At 32.5% G+C, this 13,874-nt stretch overlaps 1 long non-coding RNA gene across 2 annotated transcripts in view; it reads right to left on the bottom strand.

Annotated features, from left to right (window-relative positions):
• The window catches only part of LOC110257219 (uncharacterized), a 233,427-nt gene that overhangs the window by 139,700 nt on the left and 79,853 nt on the right, over positions 1-13,874 (bottom strand). Inside the window, exon 3 of one of the 2 annotated variants that reach the window (XR_014831079.1) lies at positions 9,264-12,097. The exons of the other annotated variant lie outside the window; for it this stretch is intronic. This is a non-coding gene — a long non-coding RNA (uncharacterized LOC110257219). Of the gene's footprint in view, positions 1-9,263; positions 12,098-13,874 lie in introns of those variants that run through there. 2 annotated transcript variants of the gene reach the window in all.

Raw genomic sequence — 13,874 nt, 5'->3', positions numbered from 1 at the left:
CCATTTGATCCAGCAATCCCACCCCTAGGCATCTATCCAGAGAAAACCATGATTCAAAAAGACACATGTACTCCGATGTTCATTGCAGCCCTATTTGCAATAGCCAAGACCTGGAAACAACCTAAATATCCATTGACAAAGGCGTGGCTAAAGAAGATGTGGTACATATATATTACTCGGCCATTACAAGGAAAGATATAACAGCATTTTTAGCAACATGTATGGACCTAGAAATTATCATGCTAAGTGAAGTCAGTCAGACATTGAGACACTAACATCAAAGGCTATCACTTACATGTGGAATCTGAAAAAAGGACACAATGAACCTATTTGCAGAACAGATGCTGACTCACAGACTGAAAAACTTATGGTTTCCAAATGAGACAGGTTGGGGCGTGGGGGAATGCACTGAGGGTTTGGGATGGAAATGCTATAAAATTTGGTTGTGATGATGGTTGTATGACTATAAATGTAATAAAATTCATTGAGTGATAAAATAAAAATGTAATACAATTTTAAAAAGAAATATATGACTATAATTATATACATACATATTTATTTTCCTCAAGGAAATTTAATATATTTCATGTAATTTTCAATAAAGAGGAACAGGTTTCACAAGGTTGACCATTATATTCTTCAATGTAATATAAATCTTTATCTAAAAAGAAAACATCTTGACATCCCAGTTTTAGATTTCATGTTATATTTGAGTTTTGACTTTTTTTTTTTTGTCTTTTTTGCTATTTGTTTGGGCCGCTCCTGCGGCATATGGAGGTTCCCAGGCTAGGGGTCGAATCGGAGCTGCAGCTGCCAGCCTACGCCAGAGCCACAGCAACGCAGGATCCGAGCCGCGTCTGCAACCTACACCACAGCTCACAGCAACACCGGATCGTTAACCCACTGAGGAAGGGCTGGGACTGAACCCGCAACCTCATGGTTCCTAGTAAGATTCGTTAACCACTGCGCCACGACGGGAACTCCCCAAGTTTTGACATTTCTTGTATGGATATTTTGTACTTACTTGTCAGTTCTAAGTGATGATTAAGAACCTATTTGTAGCTGTAGAAATATCTCTGCAATACTATCACAGGTTTTTCATTGAAATAATTATAGAATTATGTCCTTTAGTATAAATATTTCCAATGCTTAAACTTATATTCCAACATTTTCCAGCTATTAGGGAACTTAAAGGAAACTGTAACTTTTGTTGGTTTGCTTTGTTCTTGTTTTGGTATTCAACGGTTGAAATTTAAAACCTACCTAATCAAACTATTCCTCAGAACTAGGAATTTGTTATAAATTCATCACAGCTGAGCTACTTCAATTTGAAAGTTGAGAATTTCTATCTTATAAGGTTGTAAGGGAGGAGGGAAGAAATGATTTTGTACAAATTATACTTTTACCTAAGATAATGCTCTACAAGTTAAATAGAATATGAAGTAAATTTGATTTTGACTAAATTTCTATCACTTTTATTCGACAAATATTGATCTGCTCTAAAACTTAATTGGAAATATATGAATTTAATAAAATAGAAAATCACAGCTTTCATAATACATACCAATATTCAATTCTGAGTTATCTGGAGAGAACCTACTGATAAGAGTTCATTTTAGAAAGGCAGGAAATTACTGACCTGTTTTAGGTAAAAGAAAACTAGTTTTCAAAAGGAAGAAATTGCAGGCCATTCATTTTCATAAGCAAATATTTAACTTTTTTAGTTTATATTCTCAGCAGACACAATTATTTATCAAGACAAAAAGAATGCAATTATTTTTTTTTTATTTTTTGGTCTTTTCTAGGGCCGCACCCACAGAATATGGAGGTTCCCAGACTAGGGGTCCGATTGGAGCTGTAGTCACTAGCCTGCGCTAAAGCCACAGCAAGGTCGGACCCCAGCCACATCAGTGACCTACACCACAGCTCGGGGCAACACCAGATCCTCAACCCACTGAGCAAGGCCAGGGATCGAACCTGCAACCTCATGATTCCTAGTCGGATTCATTAGCCACTGAGCCCCAACGGGAACACCAAGAATGCAATTAAAATTGCATAAAAACATTATAGAACAATAAAAGAAAATATAATCATTTGGTAGTTCATTGTGAGAGTAAAAATAATAAAATTAAGTTTTAAGTTTCTTCTAATTACTAGATGTTAACATTTGATTAGAAAATTGAGCTTTATGTATTTAGTTACAATGAAGTTAAAGAAAATAAAATATTTATCCATCATTGATTATTATTTCACTTGTAGGCTAAACCTAAAATAAATTTGAACTAAAGCACTTTCTATGACAAGTAATATAACTACAACTGAAACACCATTCTCCAAAACTCCTATTTTCATATGGGTAAGTGGAAACATCCCAAGATGTCCAAAAATGTTTAATATTTCTAAATAATTCCAGGCTTGCTTATTTAAGTGTTACCATGTCACAACCTGTTGATTTTGCTCAGGACACTGATGTAGGGATTTTCTCACTATCAATTTAAAAATGGATCATTAGGTTAATCATTTTTTCTTTTTACAATTTTAACTATGATAGCAATTGTATTTTGGATTTTTTTATTGTCTGAATTAACATTTAAAGTGATACAAAGAGGTCCTTTAATAACTCATTACTTAAAATGTAAAGCAACTCTTTTCTTGATAATTAAATGTAAACATAACTTTTTAAAGTTGGCTTTCTTGTCAGAATGCAATTCTATTTTTTAAATTATTTTCCTGTCAACTCAAATTCATTTGCTTCTCATATATTTTTAAGAAATTATGTATTAAAAATAACCAATGGACTCCTATTTTTGTTAGTGCAGTAAAGAGCTCATGTCCTATTGTTATTATATTTTGAGGTAATATTTAGAAGCCTTGTATTTGTGTTCTGAGCCTTGTAGTTTTGTAGCTCTATGACTTCGTAGAAAGTTATTGAGTATTTACTGCTCTACTTTAAACATATTATCACTCTTAAAGAATGTATATTGAGAAGTTAAAATGATAATATAGCTTTGTGTAACCTATAAGTTCTATGTACAAGTTATTATTTACATGGACTAAACAATTTCATTCCTCATTTAAAAATGAAATCCTTTCGCCAACATGAATAGGTTTACTTTTCTTCACGGAACACAATTTTACAGTACAACAGAAAATGATACCAAAATACTTAAGTCTACTTGATTTTATATTTTATATAAAATATTTAGATTTTATATTTTACATCTTGACGATCTTCCAAATAATTAACTTTACCTGAAAATAAAAAAGCATGAGCTATGAATTATAAATGGAATACAGAATACTATTATCATAATTATTATTTCTGTGAAGGGAAATTTTAAAAGGAATATACTTAAAACTAAATATTTTATGTTGCTAGTGACTATAAAAAGCTTTGTAGAAGTCCTTGATGTAACTAACATCACTGAGGCCCAACTTCTGCTTTCCTCACTATAAACGGAATGGCAATGCTTGATTTGCCTTCCTAAAATATCACCAATAGTGAAATCAGATAATTGTTTACATGCAATTTTTGTACAAATGTAAGGAATTATTTTCATTACCCTCATTTTAAATGATCAGAAGTAACATTTGGGAGGAATAGTGAGTTTTTAACAAACTCAGGGGTCAACTGATTTTAGGAGAATTTATAAGTTTTTTATATAATGATTCAGTTCTTCCACTTTTTATAAAACATTTAAAACATGTTTTTAGCTACATTAACTACTTCACATGTATTCCTTGAGTTGGTATTTTTTATTTTTTAACTACTTGAGTTAAATTTATCAAATTTTAATATTTTTAATTAAATTTTAAAAAGTTATTAATCATTAAATTTTGTTACAATTTAATTTATATTTGTGAGAATGAAACACTTTGGTATTTATTGAATCTGACTTAGGCTTTAGCAATATCCTATATATTTTAATAGGTTGAAATTTCAGTATTATACACTTGTGGTTATTTATTTTTCTCTGATCCAATCACCTTTAAGACTTTATTTTCAGATTTAGAAATAGTTGGGTTATTTTGTAAAAAGCACTTGTATGTGAATAAATGTGAGACTGGGATTTTGTCACTATTTGTAACTATTTTTGTTACTATTTTCTAACTTCATGTTCAGAAAATATGGCTTGTGCAATTTCTAGTTTATGGAATTCAGTATGATTTTCTGTGTCCTCAAATACAGACGTTTGAGTTGGTTTGAAAACATGCGCCTCTATATGTTTTCAACTTTTGATTGCAATTAACAAAAAGAAATATATTTTATATTAAAATGACACAAGCATATGCACACACACAGGCATATACAGTAAATGTAGAAGGGTTGATAAAAATATACAGTATATGAGACAATACATTCTATTCTCCTGCATTTCATTTTATTTTGTTAACATCTAACTGTAATATTAAAACAATTTCCTGACTCATGATTTGAGAAATATTGTTTGAAATATATAATTATTTGGTTATATGAATAAAAATGTTTATTTTTATGTTCATAGGAACATTAAAAAGGTACACTGAACAAAAAAATGTATACATGTAAGTATATCTTGGCCCCCATGCTATACAGTGGAAAAATAAATTAATTAATTAAAAAAAAAAAAGGCACATTGATTCCCAGTGTACCAAATAGTCCCTGAATTATCAGTCAAATTTTTTCTACCCAATACCAACACTTGTGAATTTGGCCACACTTTTTAAAATAGTTTGATCAGCTAGATATTATTTTTAATCACAAATTAATTGTTAAAGCCAAATGGATCTTAGACATTTGCTTATAACTTCTCCACCCCATCAATAAGCTTTCCTTTTGCAAACCTACTAAAAGGGAATTACACATTAATCAAGTTCATCAGGCTGTAGAATTAATTTGCACATTTATTTCCTACTATTTAAAACTGTCATTCTTTTTTTAAACCATGTTTTATTTTAAGCTCTGTCAGTCGTTACTCAATAAACTTATATTCTATTTTATACTTGAAAATATGCTGATAATTACATATAAATGAAAGAATGATGGACGAAAGGAAAATCAATTTAAGTACTTTTAGTAGTATATTAAACAAGTAAAGGTATACAGATAGAGTATTAATTTAAGATATATCAAATGCATATGTAGTTGTTTGTTAATAAAAACAATTTACAAATAGCTTTATAAAACTTTGACTAACCCTAAGAAACTTTCTATCTCAAATCTTTTATACGGAGTTCCCAAGGTGGCTCAGTGGTTAGCAAAACTGACTAGCACCACGCGGATGTAGGTTTGATCCCTGGCCTCGCTCAGTAGGTTAAGGATCCAGCATTGCTGTGTGCTGTGGTGTAGGTCACAGATGTGGCTTGGATCCTGCATTGTTGTGGCTCTGGCATAGGCCAATTGGACCCCTAACCTGGGAACCCCCATATGCTGCAGGTGTGACCCTAAAAAGACAAAAAGATCAAATCTTTTATACCTTTATTATTGTTTCTTGCAAAATAACTTTTTTAACTCCATGAATTTTATTACATTTATAGTTGTACAACTATCATCACAATCCAATTATATAGCTTTTCCATCCCGAACCACCAGCCCATCCCCACCCCCCACAACCTGTCTCCTTTGGAAACCATAAATTTTGCAAAGTCTGTGAGTTACTATCTGTTCTGTAAAGAAGTTCCTTGTATCCTTTTTTTTTAGATTCCACGTATAAGTGACAGCATATGACGTTGGTGTCTCACTGTCTAACTTCACTTAGCATGATAATTTCTAGGTCCATCCATGTTGCTGCAAATGCTGTTATTTCTTTCCTTTTAATGGCTGAGTAATATCCCATTGTGTATATGTACCACTGTGTATATGCATCCACTCCTCCATGACTAGAAAAGATACATGTACTTCAATGTTCATTGCAGCATTATATACAATAGCCAAGATATGAAGGAAACCTAAATTCATTGACAGAGGAGTGGACAAAATAGCTGTATTAAAAGAGTAATTTTGACAAAATCTCACTACCAAAACAGTGTGTGAGTTATCACTGCTGTGTATCTCACCACTCCCCAAACTGAAAACTATTATTTAATTTGCTCACAAATTAAATGGTTTAGATATCTTGGTTACTCTGTGCTCAAATCAGAGGTGTTCTGATTGGTGTGACACATTCATGAAGTCGTCTTCATTTTGTGATGTATCATCTAAAATTGCTTCATTTACATGCTTAGTGTTTGGTGGTGACTTTTTTCTAGCTTTACTGATAAATGGTACACATATAACATTGTATAAGCTGAAGGTGTACATCACACTGATTTGATACACTAATACATTACAAAATGATTAGTACATTGAGTTAGCTAACAACTTACCACATCACATACTTACTTTTTTTGTGGTGAGAACTTTTAAAATATACTCTGAGCATTTTTCAAGTATATAATATTTTATTGTTAACTGTTAACAAAATGCTGTCCCCAGAACATATTCATCTTCTAACTGAAAGTCTTTAACCTCCCCACAGACCCCACCTGCCAATTCTGGTTAACAACCATTTTATTCTTTTCTATCAGTTTGGCTTTTTTACATTCCATGTATAACTGAGATTATATTGCACTTGTCTTTCTCTTTCTGATTTATTCATTTAGCATAAGGTTTTCAAGTTTCATTCAGGTTGTCACTTTTGGTTGGATTTTCTTCTCTCTCATGACTGAAAAATAGTCAGATGCATGTATACCCTTCACTATGCCTCTCTGCATGTGGTCTCATTCTCATAGAGGCTATACAGGACTTTTCATAGTCCTCTCAGGGGCTGTGGAACAAGGGAGTGAGAGTCAATGGAGCAAGACCTCTGGAGGACCATTGTCAGAAGTTCTACAACATCGATCCTCTGTCACATTCTGTTGGTCAAACCAAATTATAATGATAGGATTGGAGTAGGCACAGGTCGTTTTAGAAGTCCCAATAAAGGACCACAGATAATGAGGGAAATTTAGCGGATATTGGGAGATCACTACAGTGATATAAATTTATAGTAAATAAATTCCTCAAAAAAGCCATGAGAACAAGGCAGGCTTGCTTGAATTGTGGAAGTGTGAGAATTGCCTCAGGTTGTTGGGTGGGGGATGGGATTAGGCCTGCATTCAGATTCCGGCCAAGTACAAAAGAGTTTGTGGACCACCCTTCTGCTGGTTTGAATACACACCTTACTGGATACAAAGGAGGAGCTGCTACTCCCAGAAAGGAAGAGGCAGGCTTTTCCAACACCACTCCCCTTGGAGGATAAAACTGCAGCCCACCAGATCCTTACAGAAGAGCTTCCTTGCTTGCTGGCTTGCAACTCTCAAAAGCTTCCTATCCTAATAAATCTATTTCATGCCTATTACTTTGTCTCTCGCTGAATTCCTTCTGTGCGAAGGCATTAAAAACATGAACCTCAGTAAGTCCATTCATCAGGTAAGTGCTAATTTAAAATCTGGGTATAAGTCCCAATCTGGGTTTTGTCCAGGTTCAAGTCCCAGCACATGGGCTCAAGTCCCAATTTGTTTTCTGGCTTGGTTCAGGCCATTAGTGCTGTCCGTTTCAATAAGGTAAGCAAAGATTCAAGGTAGTGTAGAAATCGATATTCTTACTATCAAGACAAAAAATACCTAAATCATATTGCAAAGAGTATACACAGAAATGTAGGATGGATTTTTGGAATTTGTGCAACACACTACATAATATGTCTCAAACTTTAACAATATCATAATACTCTTTAAATGGAAAACAAAATCCCTATACACCCAAGTTGGCATTATTTTAAGAATAATTTAAACCTCATACTCACTACCATACCTTATTCTTTAAAATTCTAACTCATTCAATTTTCCTTTAAAATCAATATATAAATTTTATAAAACAAGTCAATATACTATAAAATCTAGTTAAACATATCATCTTGATGTTATAAATGATATTTTAACTTGGTTAAATAGGAAAAGTATGTGTCTGTATTTTCTATATTTGCTTAAAGATTTGTTTTAATTTTAAGGCTGATAAAACATCACATTAGTAAATATTAATCAATATTATCATTGCAGAAGAATAAATATCTCCACTTTAACAGTAATATAACCAATTATTTGCTAAGCTTTGAAGAAACAATCTGTTTGATATCTAGAATATTTTGTTGAAGAAAAGGTGCTTCCACGAATAGTTCTCATGGAATACTATAATTGTCATGTTACTTTAGCTGTTCAACATGTGCCATTTATTCGTGCAGTGTCTTTATTTTTGGTGAAACATTTTTCCATTCCTGGTTCAGGTGATTCAAGTTGATCTGATTCACCACTTTATTTCAGCTATAATATCATCTAGGCCTGCCCCTTTAATATATTCTTTTACTCTGGAAACAGCTCATGGTTTAGGCATGGTCTGGTAATTAACTTGGCTAAGAGTCAGACTGGTGATTTTGAAAAGAAATATTGATATCTTTTTTTTTTCTTCCTGGATCCTCTAGTGGCAATATTTTGTACCAGCGTACCACAATACTGTAGCCAACACGCTTGAAAACAGCTGAAGGGGACTTCCTGTTTTGGATCAGCAGTAACGAATCCAACTAGTATCCATGAGGATGCAGTTTCAATCCCCCGCCCTGCTCAGTGGGTTAAGGATCCAGAATTGCTGTGATCTGTGGTGTAGGTCACAGATGTGGCTCAGATCCCGCATTGCTGTGGTGGTGACATAGGCTGACAGCTGCAGTTCCAATTTGACCCCTAGCCTGGGAACTTCCATATGCTGCAGGTGCGGCCCCAAAGAGCAAAAAGAAAAAGAAAAGAAAAGAAAAGAGAGCTGAAGTATGAAAGACACAGTGTCATGATGACATTTAGAATGTCCAGAATCCAGCATTTTTCACATCAGAGCCACCTCTAGAAATTTTAGATTCATGAACCACTAAGTTTTCAGTTTTGCTTAAATCACTTAGAATTGGTTTTCTACCACAAATCATATGTAATACCAACAAATAAAATATTTATCAATACTCATATGAATATAATATCATAAATGGGTATGAGTAAACAGGGAATCAGTAGTGAATAAATTAACTTTTGGAGACTATCGGTTCATTTTTATTGAATGTCTTTTCTGTGTAATGCACATGTTCTATCATTGCCTTTTGCATTTGGAATACCATAAAACCTCTGTTCCTATGGCATGGCATTTTCTCTCCTTGGCATGGATGCATACTTTGCATATTAAATTAAATAATTTACTTATTCAAATTAAATTATTAGTTCACATTTTCATCGTGTCAAGATAAAACTTTAATAATATACTTTATAGGATTAAAATGCAAATATTTTCAGTTGTGTTTATCAGGACAAAGACATAGAATTCAATATTAGCACAGGACAATTTCAGTTAGTATTAGTGTCAAGACATGAGCATATACACAGCTAGGCATGTATGCAAATACAAAGTATACAGTAAAGAATATTTATAAGCTTTATGATAATTAGATAAACATTTTCATTGAATAATCTTTAAACATTTAAAATTTAGTTATTTCTTAAAAATGATTTGAGAAACTCAGTTTAACCTATTTTTAAATATAAACATAGGGTAATTATTTTTCTATTGATAAATAATTGTTTTTCAAATCATCATATAGATTTAACTTATAAATCTCAATGAAATTTGTTTCATTTATCAATGTAATTTATTAATATTGACAACTTTCTAAGGAAGTATTTATTTCATCTATTTAGAAGGTAATATCTAAATAAATTACCAATGGGGACAGTTAGGGGGGTAGACTGGCTGTTTGAGACAGAAATGTTCTAAAATTAAGTTGTGATGATGGTTGTAAAACAATAAACATAATAAAATTCTTTGAATTATTAGAAAAATAAATGACCTTCAGTTGAGTTTCTATATTCCTTAAGGAGTCTTAGTTTTCATCCCCACTGTCAAAAATACATGCCACCTTGGGAAACCAGTATACCTATGCTCAAACTTTGAATCAAAATAAAATAATTGTCTCAACACAAGCAGTAATAAAATGCTTCACTGATTTTCTCTCACACAATATAGCCAAGTATTGTCTAAGAAAATTTTGTGAAAATTATGTGACTATACAAAGAAGTAAAGCAATAGTGAAGAAATGGTGATTGAGGAAGAGGAGACAGTGGAAGGAACATAAAAAGGGATTAAGATATTTTAAAGTAAAAACTATACAAAATGTACCAATCCCAACCTTCCTGTCCATCCAACTTCCTCCCCCAGGGAACTATATCCAATCTCTTGAGGTAGAATGTGATGGAGGAGAGAATGATATATAAACATATACATGTATACATCTTTTTCTCATACTGTCTTCCATTTATATATGACTGGGACACTATGCTGCACAGTGGAAATTGGTACAACACTATAAATAAACTATAATAAAAAATTTCACAAAATGTTAAGTTGCCAGTATATAATACATTTATGAGTCTAAGAAATTTAACAAATAGTATGGATTTTAAATGGCTTAACATTCTAAATAATGTAAGAAAATCTGTAAATTTTATTTCACATTTTTGTGTTTGTTTTTTCCCTTTGGGGATGTCAATCCTAAGCCTAGAGGACATATAATATACATTCAATGGGACCACTGTGAGCCAAAAACAGTTATCCACATTAAGCATATAATTGAACTTAGGGGCAGTAAGTATTTAAAAGAGCATTCTTTGGGAGTTCCCATTGTGGCTAAGCAGAAACAAACCTGATTAGTATCCATGAAATGTAGGTTCGATCCCTGACCTTGCTCAGTGGGTTAATGATCCAGCATTGCACAAACTGTGGTGTAGACTGAAGATGTGGCTTGGATCCTGCATTGCTGTGGCTGTGGCTGTGGGAATGTCCATATGCTGCTGGTGTGGCCCTAAAAAGCAATAAATAAATTAATTAATTAATTAAAATAAAAAAATCATCTTTGGAGAGCCAAGCAAATTTTGTAAATTGTTTTTAAGTAGATAAAGAATGCAAGCTCCCACATAGACAATGAAGTTACATGAAAACTTAGCAATATCTACAGGATGTTCAGTGGAATAAAGGAAGCCATAAGGATTTTTATTGTGGCAGCTTATATTCAAAATAAATTTAATAGTTCTGTAAAACTATACCAAGGAATAAAATGCCCATGAACCTTCTTGAAGAAAATACTTGAAAGACTATTTCCCAATAAAGATAACCTGTGAAACTAAAGCAAAAGACTAGAAATAAGCATTGCTACATTTAACTGCAGAGCCAAGATGAAAACATGACCACCGTGGTGATAAGTATGACAATATAATGTATATGCATGTTTTTTCCTACTAATGTTAACATGATGCAAGGAAAAGTAGAAGAGAAGAGAAATAGAGGATAAACCATAAAACAGGCCTGCTTACTATTCTTTTTTAAAATTGGAGTATACCTGCTTTACAATGTTGTGTTAGTTTCAGGTGCACAGCAGAGTGATTCAGTTATACATGTACATATACTCATTCTTTTTCAGATTTTTTTCCTTATAGGCTTATTGTTCTTTTTTAATATTTGGAGTCCATACATAATTGTTAAAATGTGGCAAATGAATAGGTTATAAGTATTAAACACAAGAAACAACAATTACTTTGATTAAAATTGTGCAGTGGGAGACAGACAATGGAAGGAGAATGGAGAAAATAGGAAAAAAATGTGTATATACATATTTATAGATGTAGGTATAGATACAGACACATGTATTGCGTCAGATGTTCCCAAGATTACACTCAGATACAATGATTTGCTAGAAGGATCAACAGAATTTAGATAAGTTGTTATATCCATGCTTACAGTTTACTACATTGAAAGGGTACAAATTTAAATCAGCAAGGCAAAAGGTGCGCATGACCTAGAGGAAACCAGTCATAAGCATTCTGTTGCTCCTTCCCCATGGAGTCATGAACATGGCATTTAATTCTCCCAGCAATAATACAGTATTAACAAATAAGGATGCTAGTGTCCAGGGTTTTTATTGAGGGTCAACGATGTGAGCAAGGGATATCCACACTTCTCATGTTAACAATCGAGTGTCCAACTCTCTTTCCTCCTCTCTAGAGGTCTTAAAAAGCATACCTCAAGGCCACAGATGAACAAAAATAAACACATTATTAATCACACTGTTACCACAAATTGTATGGCATAGCCAAAGGCCCCACATATACAAGCATACAGACATGTTTTAAGTAAACTCTTATATGGCAGACTATTCAAACAGTTCTCCCAAAAGAGGGTATCTCCCCCAAAAGAGGGTTCATTGTTTCTTTGGAACGGGTAGAATTTGAGCATGCTAAGTCCCCAGTGAGTTAAAACTTTACTGCAAATATCTGTGTATTTATCTATCCATCATCTATCCATCTTTCTATATCTATGTATATCTATACAGACAGAGTATAGATACTACATATAGTTATAGGTGGTTATACAGTTATATTTGTTATGTATGGGGGTATTGTCTATGTATCTAAATATAGATATAGATAGATAGAGATAGACGATAAGTAGGTTTAGACATATCTATCTAGACATAGAAAGATGATAGATATACCCATACATACAAATATAACTATGTACAATGACCTATAACCATATGTAGTATATATAGTATAGTATATTTAGTATATATATATCCTAGATTATAATCTGCTATAATATATAGTATAGATGGCATATAAAGACTGTGTGACTGTACTATGTATTGCTTTATATAATTCATTATCTGCCTACAAAGAGAAAATTTAAAATTTGTATAGATCAAAGGTCAAAATAATTGTCACTCTATTATTTATAAGTTTAATACAAAATTAATTATTTATCCTTATATATACTTCTTTATTTCCCTTTTATGGCCACACTTGTGGCATATGGAAGTTCCCAGGCTATGGGTCAAATTGGAGTGGCATCTCCTAGCACACCCCACAGCCACAGCAACATTAGATCTGAGACGCATCTGTGATCCACACTGCAGCTTGCACATCATGGAATCCTTAAACCACTGAGTTAGGCCAGGGATTTAACCCACATCCTCATAAAAACGAGTTGGGTTCTTAACTCTCTGAGCCACAATGGGACTTCTATATAATATTTGATTATAATATTTTTAGAACTAAGAAAACAAACACTTGTAAAAATTTAAAAAGTCATTTGAAAAATAATGAATAAACTGATGAATAATCTCAAGTCTCAATAAATATACTTTTAAAGATAAAAATAATCAAAGAATTGGTTATAAAAAGACAAAATCATGATAATTTACTTAACTCTATGCAAATATATTTAAAATTATAGAAGATTAGTAATTTTCTAGAAGTATATGCTACCAAAATCAAATTATAACAGGTTTATTTACAGTGAAAAGATGGGGAATTTTTCAAACTAACCTTCCTAAAACCCCTGGTGACTTCATTTAAGCACACAGATAAGCATTTACAGATTAGACAATTCTTACACTACTAAACAAGAAGAAGGAAAATTTAATTTTTTATTTTTAACTTATTGAAATGTAGTTGACATACATTATGTGAGTTTCAGATGGACTGCATATTTATTTGACATTTACATACATTATGAAATGTTCATAAGTAACCACCTGTCCCCATATTAAAGTTACTAGAATGTTATTTACAATATTTCTTACACTGTATATTATGTACTCATGATTTATACAACTGGAGGTTTGTACCTCTTAATCCCCTTCACCTATTTCTTCTTAGCCCCCTATCCTTCTTGTAACCATCCATTTATTCTTTGTATCTATGCATGCTTTTACTTTGTTTCATTTCTTTTATTTTTTAGATTACACATATAAGTTTGATCATGCAGTATTTGCACACTTTGTTCTGACATTTTTTAT

The sequence above is a fragment of the Sus scrofa genome, chromosome 16 (genome assembly GCF_054392235.1).
Source record: "Sus scrofa isolate SSC_HxYL_T2T_F1_AM1 chromosome 16, Sscrofa_HxYL_maternal_Yorkshire_Landrace_v2.0, whole genome shotgun sequence".
NCBI lineage: Eukaryota > Metazoa > Chordata > Mammalia > Artiodactyla > Suidae > Sus > Sus scrofa.
This window is presented reverse-complemented; position numbering and strand designations above follow the sequence as displayed.